At 44.7% G+C, this 25,952-nt stretch overlaps 3 non-coding genes across 3 annotated transcripts; 1 reads left to right on the top strand and 2 right to left on the bottom strand.

Moving 5' to 3' along the window:
• The first annotated feature begins 7,437 nt into the window (after positions 1 to 7,437).
• On the top strand, positions 7,438 to 7,510 carry trnaf-gaa (transfer RNA phenylalanine (anticodon GAA)). The gene has a single exon. It is a non-coding gene; the product is annotated as a tRNA-Phe (tRNA).
• Positions 7,511 to 9,034: 1,524 nt separating this feature from the next.
• On the bottom strand, positions 9,035 to 9,107 carry trnaf-gaa (transfer RNA phenylalanine (anticodon GAA)). Its single transcript has one exon. It is a non-coding gene; the product is annotated as a tRNA-Phe (tRNA).
• A 3,736-nt stretch (positions 9,108 to 12,843) lies between these two features.
• trnaf-gaa (transfer RNA phenylalanine (anticodon GAA)) lies at positions 12,844 to 12,916 on the bottom strand. Its single transcript has one exon. It is a non-coding gene; the product is annotated as a tRNA-Phe (tRNA).
• Positions 12,917 to 25,952: the final 13,036 nt, after the last annotated feature.

The following is a 25,952-nucleotide window of genomic DNA, read 5'->3' on the forward strand; positions in this document are numbered from 1 at the left end:
TAAAGTATTGTTGGAAACTATCACAGAGGCCAGGGGAGGGCATGACGGGGGGATCATTGCGAGGGTTGATGAGGGAATTCAATGTCCGAAAGAGAACCTGGGGTTTGTGATAGTTTAAGGAAATCAGAGTTGAAATGTGCTGTGACTTTGCATATTTCACAGCTCGTTGGTAGTCTGTCAGGGAGCTGCGGAGCATTTGAAGGGAAACGTGGAGATGGTCCTTCTTCCATTTGCGCTCAGCGCGTCTGCAGTTGCGCCTGAGGGCCCTTGTGGTGGCGTTTAGCCATGGTGTGGGCTGAGATTTTTTGCCCTTGAACTTGAGGGGGGCAATTGCGTCCAGAATTGTCGTGCAAGCTTATGAAAACATGGAAAAAAGCCCATCAGCAGGAGTACTGACTATAGAGTCTGGAGGCAGCCTACACACCGGGGAGACCCTGAGGGCAGCAGAAAATTGCTCAGCAGTAGATGGATTAAAGGTGCTGTAGGCAGGATTCTGCATCTCTGCCGTGATTTGACCCATCTAAGATGGCGATTTGAAACCCAGCACAGCCAATCCTGTCCTGTTTTCTCTGACATCACGCCCTTACGCAAGTTAAGCCCCTCCCACAAGAACGTGCGACGAACGCCCCTCAACCAATCATGGTTAGAGCCTCATGGGCTCTTCTGATTGGTCAAAGATACCTGGAGCTGTCGAGATTCCTTTTCAGCTCAGAACAGAGACTGATGGAAACGCTGCACCCTCGCAGTAGTGCAATTATGCTTCACTCCTAAAGGATTATCAATGGATACTCTGACATTTAATTCAAAGAAAACACAGAAAAATTAGCACTGACTAGCAAAATCCTGCCTACAGTACCTTTAAGACAGCGTGAAACCTGTTTGGGGGCCTTATAAGAACTACCTGTGCAATGTATTGAGACAGAAAACAGAATAGGGGAGTGGTCAGAGAAAGCCATGGGACAGATTTCATTAACAGAGACAGAGACACCATGGGCTAGGACGAGATCGAGAGTGTGGCCCTTTTCATGGGTGGGGCCATCAACAGCTTGAACGAGACTGAATGAGTTAAGTAAGTTTGAAAAATCCCGGGACAGAGGCTGTGAGACACAACAAACATGGATATTAAAGTCACCGCAGATAATGAAATTGTCATATTTGACCACAAGCCCAGACAAAAAATCAGCAAAGTCAGAGATGAAGTCCTTATTGAATTTGGGCACAAATATCCCAATCTTACCATTCGGCATGGGATTCTTTGCAGAAAAACTAAACGCAGTCCCCATTCACCTGTGACCTTTCAGGTTGTTCTACCAAAGGTGCTCATCCCCACAGCTTTAGCTGCACTGCATAGGAATAAGTTAAGTGAACATTTAAATGTGGAACGCACACTTCAGAGAGCCAGACGTATTTGTTTTTGGCCTTACATCACTCGGGATGTGCACACTTTTTGTACTGAGTGCCTCCCTTGTCAAAAACGGGTTCTCCTGTGCCCCATGAACGTGCTCCACTCAGCCTATTCAAGCAGACCGACCATTTCAAAAGATTGCTGCTGATATCACTGAGTTGCCCGTTACATCCCAGGGCAATAGGTATGCTCTGGTCATTTCAGATTATTTCACGTTATGCTAATGTGTTTCTAATGAAAGACCAACGTGCCATCTCTGTAGCAAAGATCATTTTTGAAGATTATGTCAAACAGCATGGTGTGCCAGAATCTATTCACACAGACCAGGAGAGACAGTTTGAATTGGATCTTGTCAAGCATTTGTGTCAGTTGCTGGGGATAACAAAAACACGCACCACGCCCTACCATGCACAGTCAGGTGGCATGGTGGAGAGATTGAACAGGACCCTGAAGGACCAACTGGGAAAATACATTGCACAAACTGGTGGTGAATGGGATCAGTTTCTTCCCCAAGTGGAACTTGCTTATAATTCCAGTGTGCATTCCAGTACAGGATTTTCCCCATTTTTCTTGGTGCATGGCAGGGAACCTAACTTGCCACTGGATGTTATTCTCAACTGCAGCCCATCTGTAACCTCATCCACTCCAGGTACACCAGCAGCTTATGCGACTTTCCTGACGTCACGTCTGTCACATGCATTTGCTGATGCAGCCAAAAATTCAGCACTGAGTAAGATGTGCCAGAAAGCACAATATGACAAAAAGGTCATTTTTCATCCACACAAACCAGGAGACCTTGTCCTCCTGGATGATCCGGCTCAGAAGATGAACAAACTAGATGGAAAGGGCCTTTTGTCATTGTGAAGTGCATGTCAAACGATGGTCATCCTGGTGTTACCTATATGATTACAGATCTGAGAAAATCACCTTCATGAACATGGGTTGTGCACCACAACAGACTCAAATCCTTCAAAGGTAACTTGGAAAATATTCCAAAGGAGACATTTTCACCTGGACTGGACAATACCCCTTCAGCAGTCCCTCCCATCACTGCTCTTTCAGGGGCTTTGCCTTTTCGCCCACCTTCCCCCCCATATGTGCCAACACGGACAGGGACTGGCACTTCAGCACCTGCAGTTGAGTCAGCTCCTCAGAGCGCACCCCCCTCCCCGACCCATTCTCCCACTGTTTCACAGCCCAGTGGGTCCACGCCTGTTTCCCCAGTTGCCCGTCCTCTTGTGTCCTGCTCTGGACGCAGGATTGTTCCCCCACAAAAGTACAGCGACTTTGTTACTTGATGTGTTTCAGGCTGTGGTCGTAGTACCTCGTTTGTCATACTACACTGATACGGTACTGTTTCTGAGTTCATGAATGTTCTATGATATACGTCAAACGCTGGAGAAGAACTCTTGAAAAAAAAAACAATTGCATTGTGACATTTTGTGCCTGTTTTGCGCGGTGTTTGCAACATTACGAGTTTATTCTTGTGTTGTTTTTTTGTTTCTGCACACTGTGATGTATTTCATTGAAATGAGGACATTTCATGTTTGGCAGGGGACGACTGTAACATTTCATTTGGAGGTAATCTTATTTATTTGTGTTTGTTTATTTCTAACTCTGTTTACCGTAATGTTTAAAGATGAAAGCTCCGGGTTTGTATTGTTGTCAGGATGGAATTGAGAGGCGCACCGGGGGTGGAGCCAGAGAGAGAGAAAAAAAGAGCGACATTGTTGACCTAAAATTAACACATTTAAATCATAAAATAAGTAGTTTATCAGCATTGAGAAATTTGCTTCTCTCAAGGACAGAAGGGTAAAATTTATGTACAAAAAGTAGTAAGACAAAAGTATTGCTGCTTTTTGCACTTGTAATTTATGTAAATACAATGGTTTAATTCTTAAGTACATGTTTGCTTGCTTTTTTATCTTGGTTGTTTAGGGTTGTTTTGTGGCCATAAATTAGGTTTGTTTGAAAGAAATTCTGTAACTACAATTTTCCTTCTGACTTTGCATCTATCCTAAAGTCCAAGTAAAGCAGAAATAAATTTGTGTTATGAGTTTGTCACACTGCATAAACATGTGTCATTAACCACTGAGCCAAATTTGAACAATTAAAAAAATTGCTAAGTATATACATTAAGGTCTCAAAATCATGGAAAAACAAGCTCTTCTCTCTGCTGTGAAACGCTGGGGGCGTGTCAGCGAGAAGCGCTGGAGCCACGCCCACAGCGGGAGGGGAGCCGCCTCCATGTAACTGACAATGGAAGCTAGCGCTAACAGCCTCATCAGACGGACCCAGCCCTACCAATCTGAGCCATCAGAGCCAGAAACTGACTCTGAGTCAGATGCTGAGAGTGCTCAGCCTCGTTCCTCACAGTCTCCATCAGAACAACAACACAACGTTTGAATATCATGCTTTAATGGTCACTACTCCCATCAAAGCATATATTCTGGTTGTGTACCACCCACCAGGGGGTAGTCTGGATGGCTTTGTCTCTGAAATGGACATGTTACTCTCTGACATCCCTGACGATGGCACACCACTGATTGTCATAGAGACATGAACATTCATGTTGACAAACCTCAGGCACTGGACTTTTTGGCACTGATCGCTTCCTTTGCACGTGTACTGGCTCCATCTCCTCCACCCACAGAGCTGGCAAAATCCTTGACTTGGTGCTGATTCGTAACTGCTCCATAGCAGAGGTGACGGTTACTCCACTACACCTATCTGACCATTTCTTGGTCAAATTTGCGGCTGCCTTTCTGCCATTGCAGACACACCGACACAGATGGTCTCCTTCCACAGAAACCTGTCTCCTTCTGCAGAAACCAAACTCTGCCCCCGGGTGTCCAAACCAGCCAAGAAAAAACAACAGAGTCCATGGCTCTCAGAAGTTCTGAGAGAAACAAAGAGCTGGACTCAGGGCAGCAGAAAGAAAGTGGCGTAAATCCCAAGAGCCCGCTGATTTGTCCTCATACAAACAGAAACTTGCTTCCTTTACCTCCTGCTTGCAGTCCGCAAAGAAAGCTTTTTGTCAGAACAAGATCTGTGCAGCTTCTGATTCCAGAAAACTGTTTATGGCGTTCAACTCCCTGCTTTCTCCTCCAGCTGCTCAGCCGTCCACTGAGCTGATCCTGACATGTTTGCCTCTTTTTTCACTGAAAAGGTGGCTGCAATCAGCAACCAGTTCTCTGAGCCTGACCAGCCCAGTCAGCTCAAACTCACCACTGCTCCTTCTCTCTGCTCTTTTGCTCCTCTGAGTGAGGATGAGGTCTCCAGACTTCTTCTGAGCTCAAAACCTACAACATGTCCTCTCGATCCAAAACCCACCAGCATTCTGCAGACCATCTTGCCCATAATCAAACCTGCAATCACGCACATTGTCAATTCCTCCCTGGAAACCGGCTTTTTTCCTGTTACTTTTAAACAAGCCTGCGTCCCCCACTGCTAAAAAAGCCTCATCTCAACCCAGCCCAGGTTGAAGACTACAGGCCAGTCTCACTTCTACCATTCCTGTCGAAAATACTGGAGGCTCAGTGTTTAACCAAGTCTCTGAACTCCTGCGGAACAACAACCTGCTTGACCCTTTTCAGTCAGGCTTCAGATGCGACCACTCCACCCAGACTGCTCTCCTTTCAGTCACAGAATCTCTGCGGCTGGCAAGAGCTGCTGGTCTGTCCTCTGTCCTCCTGCTGCTGGTCAGTCCTCTGTCCTCCTGCTGCTGGTCAGTCCTCTGTCCTCCTGCTGCTGGTCAGTCCTCTGTCCTCCTGCTGCTGGACATGTCTGCTGCCTTTGACACCGTGAACCATCAGATCCTCCTCTCCTCACTCTCTGACCTCGGCATCTCAGGTTCTGTCCTGTTGTGGTCCAGGTCCACCTCACAGGCAGATCCTTCAGAGTGTCATGGCGAGGGGAGGTGTCAAGGTCACATGGCCTATCAACAGGGGTCCCTCAGGGGTCGGTGCTTGGCCCCTTGCTCTTCTCTCTGTACACCACCTCACTTGGTGCAGTGATTCGCTCCCATGGCTTCTCCTACCACTGTATGCTGACGACACTCAGCTCTTCCTCTCTTTTCCACCTGACGACACGACAGTCTCAGCTCAGATATCAGCATGTCTGGCTCTGATATCTCCACCTTCATCTAAATCTGTCTAAGACTGAACTCATGGTCTTTCCAGTTTGTCCATCTGTCCAGCCTCAGATCAGTGTCCAACTTCACTCCAGCCTACTTGTGCCCACAAACTCAACCAGAAACCTGGGTGTCATGATTGATGACCTGCTGACCTTTAAAGGTGCATTAAGGAGTTTTACAACCTTAAAAATACTTATTTTCCACCATAAATATGTTACACATTTTTAATGATGTGTACAATGTGCCCTGACATATTCATTACAAGTTCCTGTAACAGCGCTAAATTGTCACTTGAAAGTTGCAGTGCCGGTCCGGCACCAGAATTTTTTTGGGGAGAATTTGAAAGGAATGACATAATGCGCGCTCCGGCTGGTTAGGTTTCGTTTTGTCCGCCATTACTCCGCCAGATGCTTAGTGAGCAACAACTGAGCAGGATCTTCCAGAAAGTAAGAACAGACTGGCTTCTAGCACTGCCACAGCTCCACACAGACTCCACCAGGTAAAAGAAACTTAAATCTTACTTGAGCGCTACTAAACGAGCGAAGACGGAGTTCCCCTCTTCCGTGCACGCGAGCCACAGGGACGAGTTTTTCACTAAGCTGCATTACGCCCAAGGCCTGCAGGGGGCGCTGTTTCGCATAAAACGTGCAAACTCCTTAATGCACCTTTAAGGTTCATGTGGCCTCAGTTTCTCGGTCTTGTCGTTATGCCCTCTACAACATCAGGAAGATCAGACCCTTCCTGACCCAACAGGACACACAACTTCTGGTTCAGGCTCTCGTGGTGTCACGCATTGACTACTGCAACTCTCTTCTGGCGGGTCTCCCTGCATGTACAGTCAAACCTCTACAGATGATCCAGAATGCAGCAGGTCTGGTCTTCGACCAGCCCAAAAGAGCTCATGTCACTCCTCTGTTCATCTCCCTTCATTGGCTTCCAGTTGCAGCCAGGATCAAATTCAAATCTCTCCTCCTGGCTTACAAAACGCTTACAAGAACGGCTCCGGCCTACCTGGACTCCCTGATCCAGGTCTACTCTCCTTCTCACCCTCTTCGCTCTGCATGTGAGAGACGTCTGGTGCTTCCAGCCCAGCTCGGCTCTAAACCTCCAGCCAGACTCTTCTCCTCTGTTGTTCCCAGATGGTGGAACGAACTTCCTAACTCTGTGCATTCCGCCGAGTCTCTTTCTACTTTCAAGAGACAATTGAAGACTCAATTGTTCAGAGAACACCTGGGGACCTAATCCGACCCCATCTTTGGGGAAGAATAGGTCAGGTGGTCTAAAACCCAGCACTTATGTACCATTGACTAAGTTGACACAAAAAAAAAAAAAAAAAAGGGCGGGGGGGGGGGGGGGGGGTAGTGGCTCCTCTTCTGCAACTTGATGGCAGCTCCCTCGACCAATCGCACTTGAAGCAATTGAAGCATTTACTAATGGTTTCTTTCTTATGTCTGTAGTCTTGCTTGTGTTGTACGTCGCTTTGGACAAAAGCGTCTGCTAAATGAAATTGTAGAATTGTAGAATTGTAGAATGGTAATTTATTTGTTTTAATTAAACAGTCGGATTCCCCCGGTCAGCACCAGTTCTAAGCCAGCTGCTAGGCGCCAGCCGAGTCGACCCGCCGGGGGAGCCGCGGGTCCGCAGCTGGAGAGATCCGTGGGAAGGGCCCGGCGCACGTCCAGAGTCGCTGCCGCTGACCGCCGACCCGACCCCCTCTGAAGATGACCCGCCTTCTGCGGCGACGTCGGACACCGCCTCCCGGACCCGGCCGAGGGCCCGGAGTGAGCCGAACTCATTGACGAGTTCAATAGTGAAAGTGTGAATGCTGCCATTCTTGAACTGGTTAAAGGTGGTTTATACTCGCAGATCTATTGTGCCAGCATACATATGCCTTTGTGCCGAAATCGCTCAGTTGGGAGAGCGTTACACTGAAGATCTGAAGGTCCCTGGTCCGATCCCGGGTTTCGGCAGAGTTGAATTTTTAGGCCCAAGGGTATGTCACTGCCTCGTCCTATTCAAGGTCGCAGAACAATGAGACAAATCCCACTTCACAACAGGAGTTTTCACCTGAGAGGCTCATCAGCTCATCACAGACCACAGAGAGACACATCTATCGGCAATTCATGGTTACTATTTACAACCAAAGCCACGCCTTTTGAGTTTACTAATGTTGGTGTAGCACTGTACACGGAGAGTGGAAGCCTACCAGGGGTGACATGCCTTTGAAAATCGACAGATGTGCCCGAGGTTCCACATCATTGGAAACATTTCACTGCCATCTGAATCGATTCATTCCAGGTTTGTTCTAAATGCATTTCTTCTAATGACAAATGTTGATTTATTCTCCATGGTAGGGCCAGGGGTTTTCATCCTGTTGTAAATTGGTTGTAAACTTGCTGATATGTGATGAGTACAGATTGTTAAAAGAAAAAAAAGTCAGATCAACTTAAAACTAGAGTTTGGAATCATGATGTCTTCTTTGGTCACACTGTTTCACCTTCTCTTATGTTACAGGAACCTCTTCTACATAAGATCCTGTAATGCTCCTTTGTTTCAGGGAACAGTGCCAACAGCCTCAATGATCAAATCTATTTGCTGGATGGGCTGAATCGGTGGAATCAGGACCAGGCTGCTGCTGCTGCTGCTGTCTCAGCTGAATCTTCCAACCTGCGTTCATACACCGAAGAGTTGGTTCACTGTGTCAGCAGCAGCTACCAGAAGGTGTTTGGCAGGAAACTGGTTCCTTCATTTACTGAACCTGCAAAATATACAGGCATGTTCAAGCTTTAAATGCTTTGATGTTTTTTCTCACTTTGTATTGTTTCTGTTTTTTTAACTGGTCTTGCTTTAATATTTCCTCAGGGGAACTCATTGGAGTCCAGTACTTGCTGAGGCAAAATAATGAGCCCCTGCTAGATATGGACCCAAAATCAAAAGAGACATCGCAGTTAGTGGAGCAACTGGATGTGGCAGAACCTGTGTAGGAGGATGAAGGGTTTGAGGATTTGGGAGGAGGAGAAGTCACATTTGCAGACCTCCTCTCCCAGGAGTTTGTGCTTCCTCTCCAGCCTCTCCAACCCACAGCAGGGTGCTCATCCCAGCAAGATATCAGTGATCATTTGCTAATTTCTGCTCTTACACCAGTAGATTTGTCCCCAAGCAACACAGACATGGCATACACTGCAATCAGTATATACATTTCTTTTTGTAACTAAAGCATAAACACATGCAAAGAGATTGTGATGCTGTGGAGCCAGTCTTTAACATCAGTTCTATTTATCCAGGCTGTGGATCAACACAACGTTCCAGGAATGGATCGTGTGGATGAACTGGTTGAGCTTCGATCCGTGACAGGCCTGACACTGAACAACCAGCAGGCCTCCACTGTTAAACCTGTGGAAGTTGTATTCTGTGTTGTCTCTGTGAACGGGCACAACTGGTTTCTGAAAGACAAGAACACTACTCAGGTTTCGGACCAAAACCTCACCCCCTTCTGCCCAAACCCGGGATCGAACCAGGGCCCTTTAGATCTTCAATCTAACGCTCTCCCAACTGAGCTATTTTGGCACAAAAAGCAGGAGATCGTCCACTATCTCACACTACATCTAGAAGTATACTCTCAACTCTCGACAAAGTCACTTTTCACTCTGCTTCTCCGCGAGTTGACAGTGTCAGAGGACACATAGTTGGATAAACTAAATGCTACATTGCCAAATGATCAGCAGAAAGATGCTTCCAGAGCACAAAGGTCAACTTTGACAAATCCCACTTCACAACAGGAGTTTTCACCCGAGTGGCTCATCAGCTCATCACAGACCACAGAGAGACACACCTATCGGCAATTCATGGTTACTATTTACCCCGAAAGCCATGCCTTTTGAGTTTGGTACTAATGTTGGTTAAATCCTGCTGTTTCATGAGGCACAAACAGATTGTCCATTGGGGTAGACTACGTCTTACAATCTGATCCAAAATTATCGCCGATCTGTGTGAAGCGAGTCCACTCAGGCTTTTATATGAGACATTTACAATCCGTTTGACCTTCCAGTCTGATAAGAACGAGGATTTTTGTGCCCATGCAAATGGGGCAGAAATTACAATGGAGGTCAGGGGTTCTGGGTGTCGACAGGAACTGCCAAATGTCGTCAGACAAATATTTATAATCTTTCCTCCTTTTCATTGGATGTTTTTATTTTTCTCATAATTGAAGTGTTTGTGCTGAAACGGCTCATTATTCTACCTGAAGAGATGGCATGAGCGCTGCTTCTGCACATGCACACCACCGTCATGGTCAGTAGTTCGTCTGATCATGCACAAGTAACAAACATGGCGACCTCTGACATGGCACGACTCCCAGCTCATATTCTAGTTTCATAATCGGTATTGGTTGTTTCATAGTTGAGTTTCACCCCTAATATCATTGAATTTGTCATCTGTCCACAGGAATGTCATTGACCCCAGGATATTGTTCTCTAATTGTGTGTATGTGTATTTTCAGCGCCACCTGGTGACTTGGCACGTTAACAGTTTTCGTGTTTCTAAATTGGCTGCATAAACACGTTTCTGGAACTAAAACACAAAATCAATGTGCTGTCACGTGAAACATCCTGTGAATGGGGCCTGCACATGTACTCTGGAACGATTTGGTTGATAATTCTTGTGTTTTTGTGCTGAAAGAGCTCAGTTGGGAGAGCGTTAGACCGAAGCTCTGGTTCATCCTGGGTTTCGGCAGATCAGAGGAACTTTCCAACCTAATCCATTGCTAGCGCTCAGCTCTGTTCAGGGTCAAAGGGCAAATCCCACTGAAGTGAAATAGAGGGTAGTGCCATTGGTTTACAGCTCATCAGACTGACGCAGGTCAAACACAGAGAGGCTCACACATACGGCAGCATTCTTCTTGAAATAGGCACTAATGTTGGATATATTGATCATGTAATCATGAAATGTGACAGAATCGTGATCATGTCATAGAAATTCATCATCCTGCATCAGGCTTCAGCGATTTCATGAGATCCAATAAGGCCTCGTTTCTCCTCAGCAGTACAGAATGGCAAAGCCTGACCAGACACAAATCTGCTGCCTGTGTCTACTGTAGAGGGTTCAGTTAATACAGAATAGACCCCACCGGCCTGGAATAGACCGGCCGTTCAGGAAATCTCCCGAGCCTCCCGATGGCCAGCCCGCCCCTGGTTGTGATCCTTCACTCTCTGCTAGTGGCTCCTCAGCGGCACTGCTCGGGCGTGAAACCGTGAACCTCCGTTCTCTGTGAAACATTCTGGAAACCGTTTTCGTTCCGAACAGCGCCGTCTCCTCCTGTCCTGTTCAGGCTCCTTCAAGACATCGGAAATGTTGCTGCTGCATGCCCCACTGCCGTGGTACAGTGGCTCTCCCTTCTTGATTCGCGACCCCAAATTTAACATGTATTGGTCTCCATGTTATTAGTGGGCGTCGCTGCTGATCTACTGAGAATGCATGTGCAAAAATGGTGTGAAAGACTCCCCTCAAGGGAAGATTTAGAATTAAAAAAAATGAAAAATGAAGGTTGAATCCATGAAGCCAGGCAAATGAAAACACTAAAAGTAATTTTTTTGTTGTTGTTGTTGTTGTCGTCTGTCATTTTGATGGAGAAAGTCGTGACTTTTAATTTTCGTTTTCTGATTTCAATGAAATATAATCTAAAATGACAGAGTTTCGCAGTTTGGTCCCTGAACATACCTCCTGTGAAGAGCAGTCTTGCAGTTACACTGACAGCTCCATCACACGATGTCTTATGAGCACAAAATAGAGAGTGTTTACTTTCCGTGTGCGTCTGAATGAGCATGAAGGCGTACTGGAGTGTCCCTCATTTTCTACTCACTCATAATGACAGAAAGTCTCCAGATCTCTCCATCATCCTTCTAAAAATTCAGTCAGTGATGAAAAATATTCAGTTAATGCGACCCCTATTTCTGGCCACATCCACAGCCCTCTGCGTAACACTGCGTCTGTTGTACACCTGCCTGGAGACGTTCTACATTTAAATGCATGAACACTGCACAACAGTTGCAGGTTTGATGAATGAGATTGCAGGTGCTAAGTGACTAAATTACACACTGGACCAGTTTGCATGAGTGTTTTTTTCAGTACGATTGAAAACAATCATATTAAGTGAATCCAGTGTATACATGGACTCCATATGAAGCGGATGGCTCAGTCTGTGACCTGAGCTGAAGGCCTCTCTTCCACGTTCCAGGTTCTGATGTTTAGCTTTGCAGTCAGCAGTCTTCAGCCCCGAGCAGATTGTTTTAGAAAATAATTTTAAAAGTTAAAACTTCAAAAATTACAAATACCAGTTTTCAATATCCGGTTTCTTCATTGTGAGTTCACCAGCGTTCAGTCGTGTAACAGCTGTCAGAAATACGTCATGCAGTCGCATGTCACAGATATTATGTATGGAGGGGAAGATGAACTGATTCCACAAACTGCAAATGCGTTTAACGTAGGTTCAACTGAGAGGCGCCCACATGGAGCGTAATCAGCGAGGCTGAGGTTAACTTCCCAATCACAGCTTCCTGTTCGGAATTTAAGGGGAAAGATAAGGGAAAAATGTTTTCACATTTGGAGAAGCTATTTTTTCGTTCTCTGCCTACATTCTAACTGTCCTCTCTACAGTGGACACAGGCAACAGATTTGTGCCTGGTGATGCTTTTCCATACCGCAGTGCGAAGTAGAAATGAGGCATTACTGGAGCTAATGAAATCGCGGAAGCCTAATACAGGATGGTAAACTTCTTTAAAATGGTCAGTATATACATAATTATACCTTTTTCAATAAGCATGTGGTTAATCAGCAACTCTTAGTTGCCTGTAGGTGAGAGCCTCTCTGTGTTTGGCCTGATGGGCTGTAAACCCTGCATACTGCCCTCATGTTGTCATTTCAGTGGGATTTGACCTTTGACACTGAACAGGGCAGAGCACTGGCAACAGATTAGGTTTAAAACATCCTCCTGTCTGCCGAAACCCGGGATCGAACCAGGGACCTTTAGATCTTCTAAACGCTCTCCCACCTGAGCTATTTTGGCCAAACATAGGGCAAAATTCAGTGGAATCATGGCAGAGTATATGTGCAAGTGTACATGTTTGTTGGCCCCTGTTTACAGGACACTTCAAATGACAACACACTGCTTTTGTGTTTTCATTCCAGAAACATTTACACGGCAATGGCAGAAACGCTACAAACTGGGAAGTGTTCCATTGTTCTTTCACAGTAGGAAAGAGACAGTTTAGAGACCTGATCACCCTGTGACTGCAAAGTTCTTATAGCCTGCAAAAACCCGGGATTGAACCAGGGACCTTTAGAACTTCAGTCTAACGCTCTCCCAAATGAGCGATTTCGGCACAAATTGCTCATAAAATTCAATTTGATTGTGGCTCAGTAGATTTGCAAGTACACTAATAAGTAATATTATGTCATATAACGTACTCCTACATACTACATATAACTCCTCCCCCTCCTCCTCTCTGGAGGGTGTCGTGCAGGTTGACAGTTTGAGTTTAGAGAGTTCAGGTGCTTCGCCATTGTAGCGCGCACGCAGTCAGAAAATATGGATTGCTGCACTGCTTATTTGGCAACCTCAGGAACTCACATACCGGTATGATTGGCTCTGGAACCCAGAAGTGTGACAGTCCAGCCCCGCCCATCGGAGTTATTCTGTCCTGAAACTGAAACTTCTGAAAGAAAAGAAACTTGATGAAGACATTTGTTGATGGAGACAACAGATTATTGAAAGGGAATGTTTCTTCGATGACATGTGGAAAATAGGAAGAGTAAATTTCTCAGTTATGGTGCCTTTCAGCCATCAGTTTGACAGTGGCAGCGTTCACACAGTCACTGATTGGCCTCATCATTGGGTTTATTGGAGGAAAGCAGTGGAATGCCTTTCAGGTTTTACACAGGTGTGGTTCTGCATACAAATTCTAATTGACAGCTATCTTACACTTTAAAGGTCCCATATTATGCAAAATCCACTTTACAATGGTTTTGTAACAGTAATATGTGTCCTGAGCCTGTGCACAAACCCTCCCAAAATAAGAAAAATCTATTCTCTCCTTCTCTTGCTTGCTCCACCTTTCTGAAAATGTGTGCTCAAACGCTCCGTTTTGAAATTCCCTGGTTTATGACGTCATAAACCCAAAGCGCTCCTCCTCGGGGTTGGTAACACCGCCCACACTAATGTTTATTCAGCAACCCGGAAAACGCTGCTGGTTCAGTAAACATGGCGAAGGAACATGCAAAGCCCGGCAGCTGCTCTGTTGTCGGCTGCACTAGCCAGCACCGCAGTCTGTTTTTGCCTCCTTTGTCTGAGGGTTTGAGGGCCCAGTGGATCAATTTCATTTTCGAGGGCGATGCACCCGCAAGAACGCCTAAAAAGTTGTATGTGTGTGCTCACCATTTCACTCCGGACTGCTTTCACAACGAGGGCCAGTTTACATCTGGATTCGCCAAGAAGCTGAAGCTAAAACATGGATCGGTTCCAACTGTCTGCGACCAAGTTACAAACGTGGAAGCTGTAAGTTTTACCATGTTATGTTGCTTTACTATATTGTCCTTCCGAGTGTTATAGCCTGTTGAAAGTGGTTTTAGCATGGCAGCTAACGTAAGTTACTGTTGTTAACATAGAGTCCTCATATTACTTTAACACACAACGGTAAATAATATCAGGGGACGTTGAAGAGAAGACGTATCAGGGTTTCCACCAGAGAGAGAGAAAAAAAAACTCTCCGACAGTCGAACACGGCAGTGTTGGCAGCGTTAGCCGTTAGCAGCGTTAGCAGCGACACCACACGCCCCCGCCCCCCCGGCCAAACTTCTTTCCTTGCAGGAAACACTGCCGTATGAACATATATTTCATGTAAAACGAGCATTATATACGTAAGGGATAATGTATGGACGATGCGGACGGTGATAATGTACACCTCATCAGGCATTAGCCTTTACTTAGCACCAAGATGCTAACGAAAGTTTTTATTCCCTGATAGTAGTAGTAGTTGAATTACAGGGAATAAGTGAAAGGGGGGATACAATGTTCGAGATGCACAGCTCCACTACTTCCTGAAGTTCTGACAGAACCTTTATTTCCAGTTTTTCGTGACAGGATGAACTGGTCAGACACACCTGGATGAATCAGTTCATCCCATCATGAAAGACAGTAAACAAAGGTGCTGTCAGAACTCCAGGAAGTAATGGAGCTGTGCACATGTCATTTTTGCAGTATTTGCTGCTGTTGTAACTATGTATTTGAGAAGATGCAGGTGTAACCTCTGTTTCCTGTATACAGGCCAGCACATCAACTGCAACCACAGATGTTCCTGCATCGAGGGATGCTGCATGCCAGACTGACCCACTGGAGACCCGTTCTGGAGGCACACAGCTGTCCTGGAGGACTCTACAGTCTCATGTCAGAAGTAAAGGTCTGTGGCCAAGTGTAGTTCATTTATTGTTGATGAAGTTAGTAATCATTTACCTGTTATAATACTATTCACCTATAATGTAATGTATTACTGTCTTTATGTGTCATGGAAAGACTTCGTTTAGTAAAAATTTAATTTTTTTACAGGTGTCCAGGCTACTGTGTCCTGTCCTCATTTTTGAAGAAATCTTCAAGGATCCGGCTCCATACACAGAGGCAGTCCTGGCCATCCCCATTCCAGAGGACCTCACTGCACAGTTCAGCGGCCTGACACAGAGGAGGTCATTGCCAGTCATAGGCTGGCCCCATGTTATGGGTTATATGTAAAGTGTGTGATGTCAATAAATGCTTGTCTACAGAAGTGACTCTGATTACATGAATGATGTACAGACCAACGGCTTTTGGAAGAAATATGCAGTTTTAAAAAAAAGGCAAAATCAATTCACATTCATCACGTTTTGTTACAATTGTAAGATTATGTAAGATTAAGAAGCAAAGTAAGACTACATCTTTGATTTAGATACAAAGCATAACATACTGGTGTATTCCTCTCAGCCGTGAAGGACCATAGTCAGCACCATACATTTGGCAGGCTTTCTGCAGAGAGTACACATTGAGGTAAACAGGCTCCAACCCAGGATGGTCCACCATACAGGACGGCTGCTCCTCCACCTCCCGCATCCATCTGGTAACCTACAGGGAATTACAGAAGGTAAATGTATGTACTGTATTTTGTACTGTAAATGTAACATGTAGGCTAATCAAGACAAATTATTTTCAGTTTGGGTATAGATGAAGCTACCTGTGGTATCTCCAAACAGCAGATATTCTCAGCTTCTGTGGGCATGGTAGCACAGTTTCCACAGGTGCACCTATCCAATGAGAAAAGTGAAAATTTCAATAAAAAAATGAGTGGACAAGCAGAGGTGGATCAGAAGTAACCTGAGCCTAACCACTTCAAGTGCAAGAAATATCTAATTTATAGCATGTGACTAATGTGGACATGGAGAACAGTGTAGCTTACAGAACACTGCACTGACTCCAATTATGAAAACTGACTAAAAGATTATTGATACAGGCATATTTACACTAAATTAGTACATAATAATGTGAAAAAGAAACGGCAGGGAGCTGTTATGACAAACGACGCTGCTCTAAACATCACAAACAAGATTTTTTCTGGCCTACTTTGTCAGCAGACAGCGGAGGCTTGCAACAGTCCTCTGACGACATACCGTTTCTCCGTAGACTGCAAGAATACAGTCATGAGAGACAACTATCAGCTTTTCACAATCGTGTGCATTCACCAAAAGAGCTCCAAGTAACAAGACGACAGCGGAGATGTAACCGTTAGCAGGAGCTAACGTAACCTAGCTGCATAAGTTACTGTGCAACAACACACACAAAGTAAAAAGAAAAATATCAGGGACAAATAATATCGAGAACTTACCATTCAGAAACGTCCTGCTGCAGCCGCAGAGTCTGGATTTCTTCAGGGGCCTCTCCTTCTGGGTCAGACTCTGGCTCAAATTGGTACGGCTGAACCACAGAGTCTGCGTGTGTCAACATTACAGCGTGGTATGCGAGCAAGAGCCACGCCCTCTCCCATATATGGTGTGGAGGAGGTGTGGTCAGAGCAGCTCATTAGAATGTAAAGCTACAGACCAGAAACAGCCTGTTCTCAGCAGAGCTCAGGAGAGGGGACTTCAGGCTGGCTGAAGTCCAGGAAAAAAATGGATTTTTAGGCAACAAACATCAAATAGACTGGTACTGGACCTCTGAGACCCATTGGAACTTGCTGAAACTTAGCATAATATGGGACCTTTAAAAAATGCTTCCTATCCAAAATAATGTAATTCAAAATTAATTATGCGCATTTATGTTTTTCCAAAATTATTTGGCGCCCATAAGAAATCACTTCTGGTCTCCAAGTGGGGTCGCGACCCCAAGGCTGCGAATGGCTGCCATAATTAATAGATCTATTGCACATGCGCGAGGAGACGGACTATATCAACAGTGGTGGCTAAACATCTGTGTACTTGTCACTGTTAATGTGTGTTGTTTTCTGCATGCATGTGTGTGTGTGAGGTGTCATTACTAAAACAAACAGCGCTGACTTGTGGCCTGATGTGGAAACTACAGAATTTCAGAATTTCATGTGAGCATCAGTTTGAAGGCTGCAGTCCGGTTGAATGGTATCTACCAATGACTCCTTTTCACGCAGCAGAGGCATTTCAAGAGCTTTACCTGGACAAATGCACACAGATATTGATGAGAATCTTCATACTGCCCGATGTTGATTATTGGATCGTGGTTATTTCTTTCTGCCAACCAAAGTTGCAACTTACACTGACATATATATTTGATGAAATACATCAGTGTGAACTTTCTCAAGAAGCTACATATTGTCATTAGAAGTAGATGTTAAAGGGGAAGAGAAACACACAGAATACTCCTGATCTATGGAAAAATGGGATAAAGACCTGTAATGCACACAGTTTCTCATGAGAAAGAGAAATTACAAGACAAAAAAAAAAAAAAACAACAAACACTGGCAGAGATTCAGAGGAGGAGAGGTTATCAATAGACTGACAGTAACACAAATTGGTGCAGGTGTGGACACTGTGTGGTGATGGACAGTGTGTGTGTGTGTGTGGGTGTGGAGATACATGAAACACAATGACCCATCAGTGCCGTCGGTTCAACCTGCATCACCCAATATATTGCGAATTCTGTGCTGAATGGGGATGCGGGAACCACCCATCCACGACGGTTGCTCCGGTCAGAGAGGCAATGGACACCGATAATGTCTTTCAATCCTTCTTTAATGAGGCTGAAGGACTGACCACAACAACTGAATGGATGATGAGTGAATGAATGATGACAAATGAATGATCGAATGTAGAATGGTTTCTGTAACAGAATGATGAAATAAAGATACATAAATAATTACAATGACATCAAACAGTCCCATACAATGGGATTAAAGCAATCAAACTAAACAAAATCGCCCTGGTAGCATTTCCAATACACACATCATACAGCAGCACAGGCAGGATAGCAGCGCTAGCCGATTAGCATTAGCTTCGAACAATAACAGAACTGAATCTACCCACAAATGGCTCATTTAGCACACACGGTGGCTAACACCTGCTAACAGGGGTGCACAACATTCACCTCACATGAAAGCTAACATGCTTCAGGAACATATCTCTACTCACTCTCTTCACGAACGCATTCTCTATGAAAGATCAGCCGCAGCACCGGGGATTAGCTCCGTCCGCGTCTGACCAGGACCCCATAGCTGCCCGAACGGGACGCCTGACTAAAATTAAAATAAACATCAATCGCAAATAACAGGGATAACAGGGAATTTGTCACACAATATGTACACAGAAATGTAATCAGAAATAATCATGGTTCGTGTTGCTCTAAATGGTTGCATTTGAAAAAAAGAATAAAAAAAAATAGAGAGGAGCCACAGGACAGGACGTAAACAGATCCTGGCGCTGCAGCTTTCTCTCTTTCTTTCTCCGTTAACTTTGATGCTACAGCTGTATAATATGTCTGCATAGATATGCTTCAGCCCATCCACTCTTTTCATGATATATTTCTACTGAGGCTCTCGTTAAATAAATGTCTGGAGGGAACAAGCCTGTGCAGAATGAGCAGAATAAAGTCCTGTCTAATTTACATATGAGACATATTAAAGCAGCTCATTAATTAGAATAAACTGGCAGGTTAATTCCAAATAAAGGTTTCAGGTGCTTTCATGGTCATTTTAAAGCATCATTTTTTTTTTTTTTTCTTAGAATTAAAAGTCTCATAGCCATAGCCACTCCGCCCTCCCCACCCCTCAAAGCAGCTGGGGCTGCTCCAGCCCGGGGCGCTAAACCAGCTCGGACCGCCACTGCTCTCAGCTGCTCCGCTTGAAGAACGAGGACCAGAGTCCACAGCCTCCATCTCCGGCTGCAGCCTCCGGTTCCTCACCTCGTCTGCTGGAGACTCTCTCACGGCCGTCACCGGGGCAGCAGGCGGGGAGGCGGGGAGGCGGTGCGGCGCGGGGTTCCTCGGCTCGGCCTGACCCCGGAACGTGAGCTCGGAACCGGACCGATCCGCGCTGCGTCCCGCCCCGCCGTCACTCCGCGGGCCCGCCGGGTTCACAACCCGGCCGGAGCCCGGGTCGGGCGGTGGGGTTAATGCTCAATCAGTGTCAAGTACATGCTGGACTGAATAAAACACTTTATTGCAGACTTCCAGTACATTAATCGTATCGTGCATGCACTCACACACACACACACACACACACACGTTCACATAGTTTTCTTTTTCAGTCTGTGTTTGGGTGAAAGCAGTCTCCAGCCTTTGCTGGTCAAGTCCAAGTCAAAGTTGTAAGTTTAAAATAATAATAATAATAACTAGAATTTGGCACTCAGAGAGGCAGACCTCCACCACAGCTCAAATCAGTCACCAACAACAATAAGAACACCAGATATAATCAAACATTGTGATCGGGGGTGTGATCGGAGCGGAGCGCTGCAGCGTGCGGTGCCTCTCTCTGTCGCCCTCTCTCCCTGTGTGTGTGTGTGTGTGTGTGTGTGTGTGTGTGTGTGTGTGTGTGTGTGTGTGTTTATCTGAAAAGGAAAACCGAAAAGCAACATAATTTATGTTATTTTACTTCATTTTAATGTGAAAATTGACCGGATTCTCTCGTATTTTCCGTTCCCGACTTCCTGTCTGGTGCGATCTGCTCTGTCCAGCTTTACAGCTGGCGGTGCACGGCGCGGCTCGTGGAGAAAATAGAGAGGAGCGGAGCGCCGCGGTCCACGGCGCGAGCCGCTACACACGCGGCGCTGTCCCGCATCTCCTGTATGAACCGTCAGACAGGTTAACAGTGCGCCGATCTGACAGTCGGTGCGCGGCGCTTCCCACTTCCGCGTCGGAAGCGGCGCGTCCTGTGAACCAGGCGTTTGTCCCCCCTGTCGGCGGGCCTGCCCGACCATGTGACAGACTCCCTATCTCTCAATGATGAAGAATCCTTGAAAAGATTCCTGGATCCAGGCAGTGATCCGGATCATCACCAAAATTTAATGGATTCTAAGTTCGCCCAAGACCCACCTTTCCACAAAGTTTCATTGCAATCCGTAGATTACTTTTTCTGGGATCTTGCTAACAAACCAACCAACCAACAAACCAACATGATTACATAACCTCCTGGCGGAGGTAATAATCGAGCCAAATGGAGAATCATCAAATTCATGATTCTTGAATTGTGACTCGGTTCAAGAATCATGAACCGAGTCTGACTCGATTCCCAGTCATGTGACCAGAGTCTGACTCCGTTTCTATAGTAACCCTTTGATGCTTTGATCATCAGAGCTCTGCATGCAGCCAGTCTGAACTGGATTTCATTTTAAATTTTTGCGACGTCCGGTGCAGACGGAGCCTTTTGCTGTCGAGAATTGTCATCCACCCACCTCAAAACTGCCCTTGTGCTTGCTGAGCCAGCTGTTGTCTACAAATTCTTGCTGAATTGAAGCTTCCCAGTGCGTTCGACGGAGGACCACCCCTCAGGACCAACCGTTCACTGAGAAATGTAAGAACGTTGTTTTTAAGTCAATGTTTCACATTATTACTGGAAATATAAAAAAAAAGTGTTTTACACCAACGTTTCCTGAATTGGCAACACTCCACAACAACTTTACTGGCTTTTACTGTTTCATTTTGCTCATATTGTTAGATTTAGCAGATGTGTGTGTGTGAGACAGGTGTATATTGGACATTTGTGAAAGCAACATGTTCTGAACCGATGTATTTAAATGGAAATTGTATAGAAAGAGTGTCTGAATTTAAGTTTTTAGGAGTATTCATCGATGAAAAGTTGAAATGGAAGTCACATATTGGACACGTAAAGAAGAAAATATGTAGAAACATAGGTGTGATGAGTAAAGTTAAGGATTTGTGAAATTATAATGCACTGAGAATATTATACTGTTCTTTAATTTTACCGTATTTGATAGGGGTGTAACGATACACAAAAATCTGGGTTCGATACGTACCTCGGTTCTGAGGTCACGGTTCGGTTCGGTTTCGATACAGTAGAGAACAAAATGCAAAACCTAAATGTTCTTGTTGTTGTCCATGCCTCCCATGTCCGCCTGTCTGTGTCGGCTTTGCGGCACATCACCGATGCCAACGCTCTTCTCTCCTGCTACATTTGGGCTCAGCTGTGTACGTTCCATGCAGGCGCACTGATCCACGCATCCTCCAGAAGCTTTTCCGGCTCTCTGGACTGTTTATCTGCTCCTTTATTTCAGATTATTTATAGGAAATGAGGCACATACATTGTCAGTACGTTATCATTTAGTATCAGAGTTTATTTAGCCTTTTTTTTCTGTTTCTGAATCTCGGGGCGGCGCCCGAGCGATTAGATACTTTCACTCAGGGTGTGAACTATGGGGGGGCCAGGGGGGTCTCAGCCCCCCTTGATGAGACATGAGCCCCCCTGAAAACATGATTTTTGAAATTTTGGAAGGGCCCTAAATATTGAAAAAATGCTGTTTCCCCCATGTATTTCCTTTATTTATAATTATTGATTTAGTATGATCATAATCATGGATTATATGCAGAATTAGGCCAATTTTAATGGATGATTTGTGCATCACTATTTCACTTTAATAAAGATGCCGACCTGCATGCAGTACTTGTTCTCCCCATTGAAGCGTGGGGGCGCTATGCCTTAAGCGTGCAGCTGCACATGCGAGCGGCAGAACGTAAACCCCGGCCCGTGAGCCGGGAAAAACAAAAAAAAACAAACTTTGGCCCGTGGACTCACCCGTGCACAGCCCTGTACCGAACCGAACGGCCCGTACCGAAACGGTTCAATACAAATACATGGATTGTTACACCGCTAGTATTTGATATATTGTTTGAAGGTTTGGGGTAATTCATATCCTACTCATCTGTTACCCTTAGTTATTTTAAAAAAGAGGGCTCTTAGAATAATTAATAAAGCCGCGTCCAAAGAGCATACAACAAAACTATTTCTGAAGTCAGGACTATTAAAATTGAAGGATTTAATTGTTTTACAAACATTAATAGTCATGTATAAAGCAAAAAGTATGCCTGCTACCTTGTGGTTTGCAAACACTTTTTACTTTGAATAGTGAAACAAGTAGAAGAATTCTTGAATGAAAAAATAATTCTGCAAGAAGGGCTCTTAAAGGAATGTGTGTATCTGTCGCGGGTGTGGGAAAATGGAATTCCTTGGAAAAAGATGTAAAACAATGTTCAAACATCTTGCAGTTTGAACATTAAGTTTAAAGAAAAAATATTTAACATTTATGCAAAGGAGCAATAATAATGATGTGATGTGTAGATTGTGACCATCTGATGTTTTTGTTGTTGTTTTCCTGTTTGAGTCTGGAAAGAAGACTGGTGTCGGAGTTAAAAAGACTTATTCTTCATCCTACTCCTGTTCTTGTACATGGGATGTGTGTATTCTGTGTTTTTATAAATTGTATCTATTTGTTGATTTTTTTCCTCCATGCATTCCCATGGAAAAGAAGAAATGAAATGAAATGAAATGTATTTACAGCAGTCCACCAAGATGAACCAGCTTGGACCGATGGGGCGAAACCGGCGAAAGTCAAACGTGCGCCCGGGGTATGAGCCCTACTGTCCCCCCCGACAGAAGCGCCAGCCGCGCCCCCTGCAGGAGCTTCCTGCAAGCCTCCAGCAGGAGCCCCACCCAGGCACCCAGCAGGAACCCCACCCGCTGGGGCCCCGGGCACATTCCCGGCGAGAGCCCCGCGTGCGCCCGGGGTACGAGCCCTACGTTTGCCCCCAGCAGAAGCCCCGCTCAGGTTTGATTTTTTGATTTTGATTAGATTTATTTATTTCATTCATTGAAATCAAACAAAAGGTGAATGCAACATACTTGCATCTACATACTTCAGCACAGATATGATGAATGAAAAGGTACAGAAAGAAGCAAAAGCTTATAATATCTGCCCCTCATCAGTTCAGAATCCTTTACACTTCCCGTGTGCGCGCTGCTTACGATACATAACAAAGAAACAAGTTGTCTTCATACAACACAAATTTCAAAGTCGTCCTGCATGGCAGCTTTGTATCTATTCATCAAAGCTGGTTTCACACTCTTTTTAAAAGAATGGATGGATTTGGAGGTTTTGATTTCACACTCAAGGCTATTCCATAGATGAACACCCTGGACTAAAGGCCTCCACACACTACAGGATGATCGGGCGAATTTTGCCCCGATCTTCTCCTCCCGATCGAAGCCGACAGGGTTTGATTGTCGGAAGTATGCGAAAGAGTTTGGGTCCGATCTTCGTGTGGTGTGCGGTGTGTTCCGAGAGATGTTTTCCGGTCGGAGCCTCTCGGGAGGCGTCGGAAGGGGAGATCGTAGATAATGAACATGTTTAATATTTCCGATCGCAAATCCTGCAGTGTGTGGAGCTCCGAGAGGCGCCGATCAGCTCCGACTTGACCTGTCCACACCCTCGGAATAAAGCTTCCTGATTGGCAGAACAGCTCCGTCTCACCAAGCTGCTACTTAAAAAACTCCCCTCTCAGCTGTCAGAGCTGGGGACATGAATATATGTTAGTGAAATATATTAACTATATGACAGTGAAACAGAAAGCCAGAGCTCCTAAACTCAGTAATGCAGAAAGTGAGAGATTATTCCTCAATATCGCTCCTGAGTAAACTGTATTTCCTCCATTCAGACCCAAACTCATCTCCGCCAGTCCTGCAAGTATCCCAATGTTTTAATTTATCTAAAAAACTTTCCGCTGACTCCTTGTCTTCAGAGAGCGGACATATCATGAAACTTACCTAATCAAAGCTCATCGAGTTTTTATTCTGGTTTAAAATATCAAATCTGGGGACAAAAAGAATTATTTAAGATATTTGGTGATTTAAAACAGTACCTTTTATTTGTCATTTGTCTACTAATTCTACTAGTAGCCTGCTAATTCTACTGCTCCACTCTGAGTTAAAGTAAAAAAAGAAAAAAAAGAAAAACACACATTAATAAACTGAATTATTATCAAATGTGGAGGGTAAATTATAAGAAAATGATCTCAAACTATGTTTCCTTCATCTTTCCTGGAACATTTAAATTTTCTGACAAGGTCCCGACAGTCCGGGAATGAATGAGTTCTCCACTTATTATTTGAAGTGGAGATGAATGTTAAACACAGGAATGAAGGGAAACAGCGCAAAGTCACGTTGAACGACGCGAGATTTGGAAGAGTGAGGAGCCGATTCTCGGCTGAAGAATCTGCTAGTGTGTGTTCTGCTCCGGAGCAACAAACACACTGGACGATCAGGAGAGGAAGATCGGGTGCGATCTGTCCTCTGTTGTCTTCTAGTGTGTGGTCTCTCAATCGGGGAAGATTGAAAAAATCCTGTAGTGTGTGGCATCCTTAAGATACATCTTTCCTTTGGTTTGGTTCTAAACTTTGGTTTACAAAAAAATCAGTTCCTCTTAAATTATACTTTCCCTCGTTTTGAATCTATTTTGCAGGTTTTCTGGTAATATTTTTTGGTGAGCTTTATACATACATTTGAGAACATTAAATTCAACCAATTCATTAAATTTTAATGTTACTAATTGTATAAAAAATTGGATTTGTATGAGTTCTGTATCCACTTCCTTTTACAACACGAAGAGCACGTTTCTGTAAAATACAAATTGGATCAATGTAGGTTTTACAAGCATTTCCCCACACTTCAACACAATAAGTCAAATGTGGAATAATTAAGGAATTATACAACAGTAACAAAGCATTCTTATTGAGAGACTCTTTAACCTTGTGTAACACAGCAATAGTTTGGGATAATTTTGTTTTAACGTGATTTCCACGTCAAATGTTCATCAATTGAAACACCTAAAAACTTGATTTCATGCACTCGTTCGATCTTTAACCCTTGAATAGAAAGTCTTGCACCAATATCTTTATCTGTGAAAGTGAAGACCATACATTTTGTCTTGTTAATGTTTATAGATAGTTTGTTAGCGTTAAACCAGTGTAATACTTTCTGAAACTCATTTTCCACTGTTTGTAACACCTCATTCATGTTTTTTCCCGTGTAAAACAATGTGGTATCGTCTGCAAATAAAATACATTTTAGTACATTTGAAACAGACACAATATCATTCACATAGAAGAGAAAGAGAATTGGTCCAAGGACCGAGCCCTGGGGTGCCCCTCAAGTTATATTGCAAAAGTTAGATTTTGTGTCATTAACTCCCACAAACTGACTTCGATCTATTAGGTGACTTGTGACCCATTGATGTGCGACCACTCTGATACCATATTTATATAATTTTTGCAGAAGCATCTCATGGTCAAATGAATCAAATGCTTTCTGAAGATCGACAAAGATGCTTACTAAAAATTGCTTATTGTCCATAGCATTGGTGATTTCTTCAGTCAGCTCCATTAATGCTGTTGCAGTTGCATGATTTGCAGGAAATTCATACCTACTGGCTGTGACTTAAAATGTGTATTTTCCAATAAATTTATTCAGTCTAATGACAAACAATTTCTCTAATACCTTTAAAAATTGTGATAGCAAAGCCACAGGTCTGTAATTTGACAAAACATTTGTATTACCTTTATTACCAGGTCCCCAGCAGCAGCCCCACCCAGGGCCCCAGCAGAAACCCCACCCGCTGAGGCCCCAGGCACATTTCCGGCGAGACCATCGCGTCCGCCCAGGGTTTCAGCCCTACATCTGCCCCCACCAGAAGCTCCACCCAGGCCCACAGCAGTAACCCCACCCAGGCCCCCAACAGCAGCCCCCCTCAGCACCCAGGAGCAGCCCCCGTCATACCCCTCAGGACCCCAACAGCAGCCCCCCTCAGCACCCAGGAGCAGCCCCCCTCATACCCCTCAGGCCCCCAACAACATCCCCCCTTAGGCCCTCCTCA

This window comes from Salarias fasciatus, chromosome 8 (genome assembly GCF_902148845.1).
Source record: "Salarias fasciatus chromosome 8, fSalaFa1.1, whole genome shotgun sequence".
Taxonomy (NCBI): Eukaryota; Metazoa; Chordata; class Actinopteri; order Blenniiformes; family Blenniidae; genus Salarias; species Salarias fasciatus.